This window comes from Plecotus auritus, assembly GCF_963455305.1.
Source record: "Plecotus auritus genome assembly, chromosome: 7".
Classification (NCBI taxonomy): Eukaryota; Metazoa; Chordata; class Mammalia; order Chiroptera; family Vespertilionidae; genus Plecotus; species Plecotus auritus.
In genome coordinates, this window is record NC_137774.1 from 107,610,861 (window position 1) to 107,623,308 (window position 12,448).

Sequence of the window (12,448 nt, forward strand, 5' to 3'; positions counted from 1 at the left end):
AAGAGCTTCACAGATAAGAAAAAGCTAAAGGAGTTCATCACCACCAAACCAGTATTATATGAAATGCTGTAAGGTATTCTTAAAGAAGAGGAAGAAGAAAAAAGTAAAGAGAAAAATTATGAACAACAAATACATATCTATCAACAAGCGAACCTAAAAATCAAGTGAATTAAAAACCTGAGGAACAGAATAATCTGGTGAATATAATAGAATCAGGGGCATAGAAAGGGAGTGGACTGATAATTCTCAGGGGGAAAGGGGGTATGGGGGGTTCAGGAAGAGACTGGACAAAAATCATACACCTATGGATGAGGACAGTGGGGGGGAGGTAAGGGCAGAAGGTGGGGTGGGAAATGGGTGGAGGGGAGCTATGGGGGGAAAAAGGAGAAATAATTGTAATAATCTGAATAAAGATTTAAAAAAAAAAAGAAAGAAATGTATGAGAGGACAAGCAATATCAACAAAAGGCTTTCAAAAATAAAGTTGTATTTAAAGTGTGAAGGCCACTCAATCAGAGTATTTCTAAACCTTGTCTTCTTTATAAAATAACTAGAGGCCCGTTGCACGAAGATTCATGCAAGAATAGGCCTTCCTTCCCCTGGCTTCGCTCTCGGCCGCCCAGGAGCCTGTAAGTCCTCACTCCTAGCCACCCGGGAGCCTGCAAGTCTTCGCTTCTGGCCAGAGCGCCGCTCCTATAGTTCCCTCCGCCCCCGCCCTCCCACTCATAGCAGGTGCCCCGCCCCACCCGGCCACTCTGTGCCTGCATATGCAAATTGACCTTCCATCTTTGTTGGGTTAATTTGCATACTCACTCCAGATTGGCTAATGTGTGTCATGGAGGTACAGTCAATTTGCATATTTCTCTTTTATTAGTGTAGATGCAAGTGTTGTATGGGGTTTTTGTTTTTGTTTTTGTTTTGAGAACACATGATTTCTATGCTGATTTAGAAAGAATATATTAGGATAAAATTCTCTCTGGGACTTGAAATGGTAATGCAATGTCAAGGAGAAAAATGGAGACTGCAAAATGTATAATTATTAGAGAGTTTTTCATGTATAATTTAAAGGATGTTGCTGGCTACCAAATGTCTGTTGTATTTATATTCTATTGGATACATGAAAAGAATGATGTTTTATTTTTAAATGTCAATATTTGCAATTGCTCTGGCCAGTGTTACAATCAGAAATTATACTCTTAGCATTTATTTAAACTTATGACAAAAATTATGCCAATCTAAAAATACGTTTTTCAAAATTCTTTTAGGGGTTTGTGAACATAAAAGTTTGAAGGCCACTGAATTGGAGTATTTCTAAACCTTGCCTTCTTTTCTATCTACCAACTTTAAGGTTTTATAAAATAGTGCAAGTGTTGTGTGGAATTTTTGTTATTGTTTTGAGAACACATGATCTCTATGCCATAGATTTAGAAAGAGTAAAACTCAGCCCCCTGGGAAGTTTCTAACTGCCCAAGCAGAGACTCTAAGCACATTACTCCAACCAGGTCTTCTTCACTTAAGTACAGCAAGAACACAATAGAAAATCACAAATTCATACACAGAAAGGAATAATAATTGTTAAAAAGACTATTCTGGGCTCCAAACACATTACTCCTAGTCCCTCAAATACCAAGTCCAATGCCAGAATAATAAGTCTTTCTCTTCTTTAGTTTTTACTATGAAGAGATAAACAGCTATAGCTAGAAATAACCAGAACACTCAAATTTTAAAAGCATTTTTACTAATAGGTCCGTTTTTTATATCATAATCATTTCAGAAAAAGATGACTAATAATTGGTTTTCAGCATGAAGAGGTTTTAAATACTTTATATTTTTTATTCATCTTTATCTCAACCTTCATAGAATTTAGGGACAGGCAGTCTTGGTGTTACCAGATCCGTGGAGTTTGTACAGAGGAATGAACTTCTCCTTGGGATCAGTGTCAAATGGCTGTTTGTCTGGTTGCCTGAAGAGTTAGAAATTTACCACTGGAAATTAAATCAAGTGTTTTAGACCCCGTAGGCATTTGTCAGCCAGTTTCCTGGAAGGGATGCAGCCCTGCCTTCTAGCTCTCTGAGATGCTGGAAGGGATAGGAGAGGACAGTAGACCAAAAGGAAAAGTCCAATTTCTCTAAGGCGTGGGTAGTTGGGGAGTAGGAGATGATTGGAGGTGGAAATAGAGGGGACTATTTAAAAAGGTTTGGAGAAGGGGAGTGAGATACTAGAAGTGAGTGTTCACTGAAACAATAAACTGTGACAAGCTATGTAATAAGAGATTGGTTACATGTTTCCCAGCGAGCCCAGCAGTCAAGAACTGTGCCTTGTTTATCTTTGTATCCAGGTTATTGAGTATACAGACTGGCGCAAAGTCAGTGTTCCATCAACTATGTTTATTTCTAACATACCCAGCTCTATGGGTCACAGGCAAAGTGTACCCTTCTAGGTCCTGAGGCCTCTGTAAGTCTAACTCGTACAGAATTTTTGCGGGAATTTACAAAACTGCCTGAGAAAATTTTACACGGCATGACTTAACATTTTACCTACATAAGGAATTTGCCTTTGATAAGTTGTCTTAAATCTTTAAGGTGGCATTAGAAAACAAACTTACACATAAGTTAAAAATGGAAATGAGCTGCCTAGAAATGAATGGGAATCTCCACCTCAAATGATATTTAATAATCGAAGAGTATCACAATTGCCTGGGTTAGAGTAAATAGGTATTCTGCCTACCGGCAGTAATAAAGCTACCAATTATTACTTGCTACTGGTCCAGCACCGTGCAAAATCTTTATAAAATCTTATCACTTTTCTCATCCCCTTTAATTGGAGATGAAACAAGGTCACAGAGGCTAAATGACCTGCCCATGGTAGGAGATACGGTAACTAGTAGAACCAGGATTCAAACCCAGAAGAAAACCTTGATGGATTCCAGAAGAATCTCTAGCTCTGAGATTCAGTGGTTGCATGCCAATCTCCCAAGAGCCACGAGAATGGCTTGCCCATAAATGGACTGGGTAGCAATGAAGAGAGCTGGAATGAGCTGTGCGGGTGTCAGCCATGTGCAGCTGAGCCCTGTGCAGTTCTTTGTGAAATTTTACTGCATTATGAAAGTCCAGCATCTTGCAGTGTGTGGGATACTAACTGATTAAGCATTTTGACAGGTTTCCCGCTGTTCAGCTCTCCCCTAAAAGCGAGTTCAATATAAATGAACCATGCTTGGTTAAGTCCATCCATAATTTAAGACCAACCCAATTCGACCCAAAAGATTTTAAACTATTCAGTTGCCCGTTTTAAAAAATAACTAGTTGGGCAAAAACCTAGGGTAGTGCAAAGCATTTTCTGCATGAAGAAGCACATGTGACAGCTGGGATTTTAATCCTATTTATAAAGTAAATTGCTTTTCAAAGAAATCCACAGTTAACATGTTCAATACATGTTTGATTTCTCAAAGATTTAGAATGTAATGTCATAGTTTTCTATGCTTCTGTCTAGTGTTTTTACGTAAAAGAAAGCAATGAAATTCAGCTCACCAAAAACAGTTGTTATTGCCACATTGCTCAACTGAAATTCATGATTTAAAAATGTATAAATACTTCTTTATGATCATAGGCTAGCAGGATCTCCTGAAAGTTTCAGGTCAGCAAGTATTATTTAAATGTATGTGCAAACACCGGGCCAGATACTCAGGTAGGGAAAGGCCAATTAGCAAATAACTAAATTGGAAGAACCCACATTTGGTATTCAAATAACCTGGCTACCATGGTCCTGTTTTTCTCCTCATAACAAACCGGATCTGGTAAGAGTCAGTGAATAAAGTGAAAAAATTTAACACAGCTAGGTCCCTTTTTAAAACAGAAATACCACATTATAAAAATACACACACTGTATAAATTTGCAGTTGTCATTTGTCCTTCATTCTTGATGACAGCAGTCAGGGTCATATATGAATACGTCTAATTCTGTGCATGAAATGTATCCTGGAAAATTGGCTAGAGATTTAGCATCTTCTGGTACATGACTCCAGAGCAATGCTCTGAAGCATTGCCATTTACTACCTGTGTGACAACAGGAATGTCACTTAACCTCTTCAATGAAGTGTTTATACCTACTGCAGGTGATGGCTGTGAGAATTCAGTAGAGTAATATATACGAAATACTTAATATCATGACTGGTGCACAAGAAATGCACAATAATGTATAATATTAATATGTCATTAGACTTCATAGAAAACTAATATAACGTAAATCTGTGAATTCAAAAGATTGTTTATTGGAGTTAAATATATCTGCATTCAAATCTAAACTCTACTACTTAATGGTGGTTTGCTATTAAGAATGTTATGTAATCATTTTTAATCTCACTTTTTAACCATTTCATTGAGATACAATGGACATAACATGATATTAGTATTGGGTATACAACATAATGATTCAATATTTGTATATATTGTGAAATATTCACCATGATAAGTCTACTTAACATCCATCACCACTTTAACCTTTACATTCAGATAATTAAACCTACTATTTGTGTTACTGAAAAAAATGAACAGATAATAAATATCAAGTGCCTAACATTTCAACAGCTACATATGGAAACCCAATAATAGTCTGTTACTTGTTAAGGTGAAAAGGGACTGAAAATTGATGGTAGAAGTATCAATAACTTTCGATACGCAGATGACACCATCTTACTGGCAGAATGTAGAAAAGATGAAAGTGAAAGAAGAAAGTACCAAGGCAGGATTGCATTTGAACATCAAGAAGAGAGAAATTATGACTACAGAAGAAATTCACAATTTTAACATAAACAACAAAAACATTGAAATTATTAAAGACTAGAGGCCCAGTGCATGAAATTCATGTATAGGAGGGGGTCTCTCAGCCCGACCTGCACCCTCTCCAATCCGGGAGCCCTCACGGTATGTCCTACTGGGGAGCGGGCCTAAGCTACAGTCTGGCCTCCCTCTGCAGGAGGCGACCGGGCTGATCAGGGGAAGGCACCACCCCCATCACTCTGCTGCTGCTGCCACTGCCAGCTGCCACAGCCACCAAGGTGTTTTCATCAACACGGACTCCAGTCCCTTCACCACAAAACAATGACAACTTTCTTTAGGCATTTTAAAGCTGTCTCTTTCATAGGATATGACATTTCTTTCTTTCTTTTTTTTTAATCCTCACCTGAAGATATTTTTCCATTGATTTTTAAAGAGTGTGGAAGAGAGAGGGAAAGACAGAGAGAAACATCAATGTGAGAGGGACACTTCAATTGGTTGCCTCCTGCATGAGCCCATGGTTGGCAGGCCAAGGATCTACCCACTGAGCCAAACTGGCTAGGGCAGAATATGACATTTCCTAGCCCCTCCAGCAGCAGACCTTCATTTTTTTTCTCCAGGAGTGAGGTGGAAAAACCCTAGATCACCTTCTTGGATTCTTATTACCCAAGTTACCAAGAACACTGCGAGTGGCGTATGGGAAGCTTAGTCAATGAGCGGTCAGAAAAGGTGTTTCCTCTGCAGCTCACATGCAGAGGCGGGACTGCCGGCGCACTGCAGCTGGCAGGCCCTGCTGTCTGCGGGCCTCCTCGCTCGCTCGCCATGGCGCCTGGCAGCCAGGCCCTCCTGTCTGTCTGCGGGCCTGCATGCTCGCTCACCCTGGTGCCTGGCAGCGAGGCCCTGCTCTCTGCGCCTGCCTTGCCCCACCCACCAGGCCACCAGCCTTGCTGTGATAGGAGCCTGTGGCTGTGGGGGGCGGGACCCAGAGGTGCTCCATGCACTTCTGGTGACCAGTCGTCCGTCTGGTCATGACGGCCCTAGGCTATTATTAGTATAGAGATTTTGCTTATCTTGGTTCAGTCATCAATTCAAATGGAGACTGCAGCCAAGAAATCAAGAGAAAGCTGAGACTCAGAAGGGCAGCAAAAGAAGAATTGGGAAAGAACACCAAGAGCAAAGATGTATCATTAGAGGTCCAGGCTAAGGTCATCCTCACCCTTGTATTCTCAATTACCATATACAGATGCCACATTGCTCAACTGAAATTCATGATTTAAAAATGTATAAATACTTCTTTGCAAAAGTTGGATAGTGAAGAAGGCTGATAGGAAAAAAAAAATGATTCATTTGAAATACAGTGTTGGACAAGAGCTCCACGGATACCTTGAGCCACCAGAAAGACGAACAAGTGGGTCCTAGTGCAAATTAAGTCTGAAGCATCACTGGAAGTAAAAATAACAAAACTGAAGCTGTCTTACTTCAGGTACATCATGAAAAAGCAGGGTTCTTTTTGGAAAAGTCAACGCTGGGGAAAATAGAAGGCAACAGGAAAAGAGAAACACCAAATCTGAGATGGATTGATAGCATAAAAGAAACCATAGGCATGAGTCTACAGGAGCTGAGCAGGGCTATTGAGGATAGGACATTGAGGACATGGCTTATTCATGGGGTCACCAAAAGCCGTAGCTGATTCAACAGCACATAACAACTGCTTATGGTGAGGAGTGCAAAAGAATAATAAATGTCTCTAGCCCCAAAAGAGTTTATATCCATACCCTTAGAGGAAACACTGCAAAATAAAGGAAATAACAAAATAGGAAACAAAGAAATGCTAAAGCTTAGAGAAATAGAAGAAAAAAGAGAAAAGAATAAAAAAATAATGGAGAGTCAAAGTTATGTACTAGTGAAAGAAAGAAAACAATTCCAAGATACTGAGCTGAATCAAATTCACCAGATACAGAACAATTTCTCTATAATATCCTCCAAAATGTGGGCAGTATCCTACTACTTCTTTGTGAAGATTTTAGGGTTTTTTAAAAAGATATTATTATAAATCATCCTGTAAAAGAAAGGTATGCTTAAATTATGCTACTTCTCAAAATCATATCTTTTCATTACAGAATAGAGGGTGGTGGGAGAATATCACTCAGATGCAGACACCAAGGGATTTAAAAACAATAACAAAACTAACTCAATATTTCTCTTCTTTTTATTATCACTACTAGAAGCCCAGTGCACGAAATTTGTGCACGGGGGGCAGGAGGTGTCCCTCAGCCCAGCCTGCACCTTCTCCAATCTGGGACCCCTTGAGGGATGTCCGACTGCCCATTTAGGATCCTACCAGTAGGATTGGGCCTAAACGGGCAGTTGGACATCCCTCTCACAATCCAGGACTGCTGGCTCCCAACTGCTCACCTGCCTGCCTTCCTGATTGCCCCTAACCGCTTCTGCCTGCCAGCCTGATCACCCCCTAACCACTCCCCTGCCAGCCTGATTGATGCCTAACTGCTCCCCTGCCAGCCTGTTTGCCCCTAACTGCCCTCCCCTGCAGGTCTGGTCCCCCCTAACTGCTCTTCACTGCAGGCCTGGGTCCCTCCCAACTGCCCTTCCCTGCAGGCCCAGTCATCCCCAACTTCCCTCCTCTGCTGACGTGGTCACCCCTAACTGCCCTCCTCTGCAGGCTTGGTCGCCCCCAACTGCCCTCCTCTGCAGGCCTGGTCCCTCCCAACTGCCCTCCCCTGCTGGCCTGATCACCCACAACTGCCCTCCCTTGCAGGCCTGGTCCCTCCCAACTGCCCTCCCCTGCTGGCCATCTTGTGATGGCCATCTTGTGTTCACATGGGGGCAGGATCTTTGACCACATGGGGGCAGCCATCTTGTGTGTTGGAGTGATGGTCAATTTGCATATTATTCTTTTATTAGATAGGATCAGAAGCCCAGCATGCAAAATCGCGTGGCCCCACCCACCCATGCTGCCTAACAGTGCTCTCAGCCCCACCCACCCGCACCGGTCTTTGGTCGTTATGGCGTTAGGGCCACTGGGTTTTTATAATATAGATGGTTAGATGTTTAGAGCATTTTATGAATCACCAGATTTTTTACCTCTTAAGGATTTTATCATTCCATGTTTTATGTTTGCCCTTATGGAAAATGTGGGATCAATTTTATTTGATTAATGTATTTCCTTTTCTCCAGTATTTAAAATTATTTCATGTGTAATATATGAAGGTAGTTTTTAAGTTGACTGCTGAAATATTACTATTTCCTCATATAAAGATATTTCTTTGAATGGACTTTATATGAGCATTTTATACTAGAATGAAGACATTAGGGACATGAAGTGTCACAGCTTAACAAGATTGTCACCAAGAATCAGTCCAAAGCAGTTTGCACTCTCAACCAGAAAAGCAGTTAATGACTGAGAAAATCCCCTAATTTGTCAGTTGAAGACTCGTGGTTAGGATCTTTATATAACACGTCTCCTTCATCCTCCTCAATTGTCTAAAAATCCCAGAAATGGCTGATATGCAGAAATCCTCTCCCTCCTCTTTTGAATGGCTGCTTCCTATGAAAAAGTGTTCCTGTCAATGCTAATCCATGCTCCAATGACAAGTTAACAGACAACAGGCAGAGGAAGACCAACATCCTGCCAGTCCTCTAGTGTCATCCATAAGCCCAAAGTAGTGAAGCAGGATAGTACTGCCACCATAGTCAGGGACCTACTCCAGGGTGTATGAGTGGGAACATGTCCATGCAGATTATTTTTACTGAACTCAAAATGGAAAAGTCAAAAGCCTAATTTAGCCATAAAACCATTTCCAGGAACTTAGCACGTACTAGTATAATCTTAAATATTACCAGGGGGTCAAATTAGTCTAAAGAACAATAAGGGATCTTTCTGTGATCTTCTAAGGGTGACATGTGTGCAATATGTGAGAAGCAGAAGAGTCCACAGCCACTAGAAATAGGAATGTGTCCACTGCTTGTGAATTATTCTAGGCTATTTCTCCTTTTGAATTTGGATGAGCAGGAAAAAAAAAAGACTCCAAAGAATATGTAGTAAAAAGTTCATTGCCCAGCAGTGTGGCTCAGTTGGTTGAGCGTTGTCCCACGCATCAGGAGGTCACCAGTTCCATTCCTGCTCAGGGCACATGCCTGGTTGCAGGTTCGATCCCCATAGAGGGTGTGCGAGAGGCCGCCAATCGATATTTCTCTCTCATTGGGGTTTCTATTTCTTACTCTTTCTTCCTCTCTCTGAAATCAATAAAAAGTTCTTCGTAGACTGGGAAAACGTTTAGATAAGCAATATATATATTTTACTAAATATGTTTCTGAAATGTATGAATATGTGACTCAGCATTTTCTCTTGGCCATGATTTTCAGAAATTAAATTAGTGAAGGAATTGTTTAATTTTCAACTTGCTTACCAAACCACTAGGAAATTCTGTAAGAATCACAAAATTTTCACATCAATACCCCACAATTCATTTAATTTTCAGTTGAGTTTCAACACAATCAGACAATTTTCTTTTGTATTTACTTGTTTTATCTAAGCAACCAATCCACGCTTTTTTTTCATTTTACTACTTTAGTTTTGTGCTGGCACATTTTCTGACAGCAAAGCCATAGGTTGTTAAGGGAGTTTACTATACGTACTTACCATATTAGAATCACAACAAAAGAGAATTTACTCTCATAAATTAAATTTTGTCCTTAAAAGCATGCACGCTTTCAAATACCTAAAATGTGACTTACAAATGAGAAGTCCTTGTTCAGATTAAGTTCTCATACATTATATGTCAAAGTTAAAATAAGCAATTGCAAATTACAAAGACAGAATAAAGGTATTCTGTCATTTTGTTACATGTAGTGGGGAAATCATGAAAGAAAAAGAGCTCATATATCAACCGTATCACTGGTATAGTTATTGAACCTTCATAAGCAGGAGTCCCCAAGTGATTACTTAGTGCTGAAGGTCTGGACTTATTACATAAAGTATCCATCAAAGCCAAGATGATGAAGGATAAGCAGATTCTTTGTGATTAATGGGTACAAGAGCACAAAACAAAGGAGATTAAGAAAGACAATGGGTTTTATTGATAGAGCCAACTTCAACTCTCAACAAGGCAAAATACTCATTCAGCCAGCAACCCATTAAGCTGCTTTAAAAAATACTTCTATGCCCCAGATGAAGACCAAACATGAGCTTGTATATCATAGCACAATTATCAAAGTCATTCATGAAACTGAATAAGAAACATTTGCTTGAATTAAATATTATTTCTTAAAAGAGAGCAAATCAAGATAGTATTATACTGAAGGGGCAGGGTTTTATTTAATCTATAAAACCCCCCTTGAGTTCTGTTGATAAATTACACTGAAGCTGCTATATGTTCAATTAAGAAAAAACTGTATAGCCCTAGTCAGTGTTCTCAAGGGTTATAGCATCAGCCCGAAGACCAAATAGTCTTGGGTTCAATTCCCGGTCAAGGTCACATACCTGGGTTGCAGGTTCCATCACCAGCCCTGGTCTGGACACATGCGGGAGGCAACCAATCTATGTGTCTCTCCCACATCAATGTTCCTCTTCCACTCCTTCTCTCACTTTCCTTTCCCCCTTCCTCCCTTCCATTCTCTCTAAAAAAAAATGGAAAAAAATATCCTTGGGTAAGGATTAGCAAAAAATAAAAGAAAAAATTGTGGAGATAATGTTATTCCAGAACTTGCTTGTAGTTCTTTCTACCCATTGACTCTTTCAGAGTATGTGTGTGTCTGTCTTAGGGTAGACATATTTAGCAAATAAAAATACAGGACACCCAATTAAATTTGAATTTCATATAAGCAAATAATTGAACTTATTAGTAAATGTTATTTGTTATTTATATAAGATTCCATTTATTGGGGTTTCCTGTATTTTGTCTGGCAACCTACTGTACCTATGTATGTATGTCTGTGTGTATTCAATTTTCTTGCTATACTGTTCTTAATGCAAGAACAAATAATATTTACATAGATGATATCATTAGAATTACAGAATTTAGAGCAGGAAGAGACTTAGACATAATATAGTTTAATAATTTTATTCTATAGTTAAGGAAACTAAAACTCAAAAAGATTAAAAGACCTGTCCAGATCCCAAGCTACTTAATATCTAGAGAAGGAACTAGAATATAGCTATCCTGACTCCTAGTTCTTTCTCTTTCTAATACATATTTTCTCTCTTAAATCTGAACTACCAATTGTTTTTTTTTAGTGACAAATTTGGGCCAGACTGATCACCACATTTAGACAGACATACTTATTTACAAATCATTTGGCTTTTGTATATGAGATGAAATACACACACCCACACACACACACACAAATGCACACATATATGCACTAGAAGGAGAGTTCACAGCAACATGTTATATATAAAGAACATCTATTGTTTGGGGCAGCTGAGCATCCATCCTGCTTTTAAGCATCAGCACCCAAAACTCATTTTAAGGAAGGGCCTTTCCTCCCACAGAATATAGCTTGATGGGGCTGTTGATTAGGACACCTTCTTAGCCAAGGAGTAGGTACATGGCCAAGTTAGGCCAATTGGTATTTTTTGTTTCCATCCCCCTCCTACCCACCATTTTGAATTGTGAGGCAAAAAAAAAAGAAAAAAAAAAAAAGAATAACCCTACCCCCATTCTACCCAGATGGGAACATGGTTTCAGGTCATTTATTGCAGTGGAAGTGCCTGAGTAAGAGAACAGAGCAGTTCATACTTCCAAGACCCTTTGGAGAAAAATATTTTCTTCTATTTAAAACCTAGTTCCTCAACTTCTTCATTGGTCCCCACTAAATTATCTGTGTAACTCAAAGAAGTAGAGTTGGTTTCTATTGCTTGCAACCAAGGAACTGTGATTGACACACAATATTTGTAGATTTCAAAAAGAAACTGAATTGTAATGCTGGCATGGAAAGGACTTTTAGCATCCTGGGTAACACATGAATTAAGGAATGTTATAGAAAGAATACTGAGTCACTGAGAATTCAAAATATATATCTTTCACTTGTATGGATATAAAATTGGTCTGCAAAAACCTTCAATTGCCAAAATCAAATATAAAATTCAAGCTGTTGTATAGATTTTTGTTAAACTACCAAAGACCTAATTATAAAAGGTAAAATTATAAAGTTTCTAGAAGAAATGTAGAAGAAAATTGCTTGAAAAGTCACAAAAAGTATGAACCATATAAAGAAAACATTGATAAATTAGACCTCATCAAAATTGCAAACTTTGGCTCCTCAAAAAATACTGTTCAGGAAATGAAAAGGCACTCTACAAGCCACAGACAAGAAAAAAAAGCTTTGCAAATAATATATCTGATATAAAAGACTTGTATCCAGAATATTAAAAAAAAAACTCTCAAAACTCAATAATTAAAAACACAATAAAAATGAGAAAAAGATCAAATTATAACTAAACTAGTGGCCCAGTGCACGAAATTCGTGCATATTAAAAGGGGATTAATTAGAGGAAATAATTTCATATTGCTATTTGCCCTTTCTCTATAATAGAAGTGTCAGAGATGAAAGAAAATTAGTAAAATGTATATGAAAACCTTCCTCCTGTCAGAGTCTGGGGCACACCACGGGACCCAGAGTCAAGTCCCCGCCCACCCACAGGTGCCTCAAAATCAC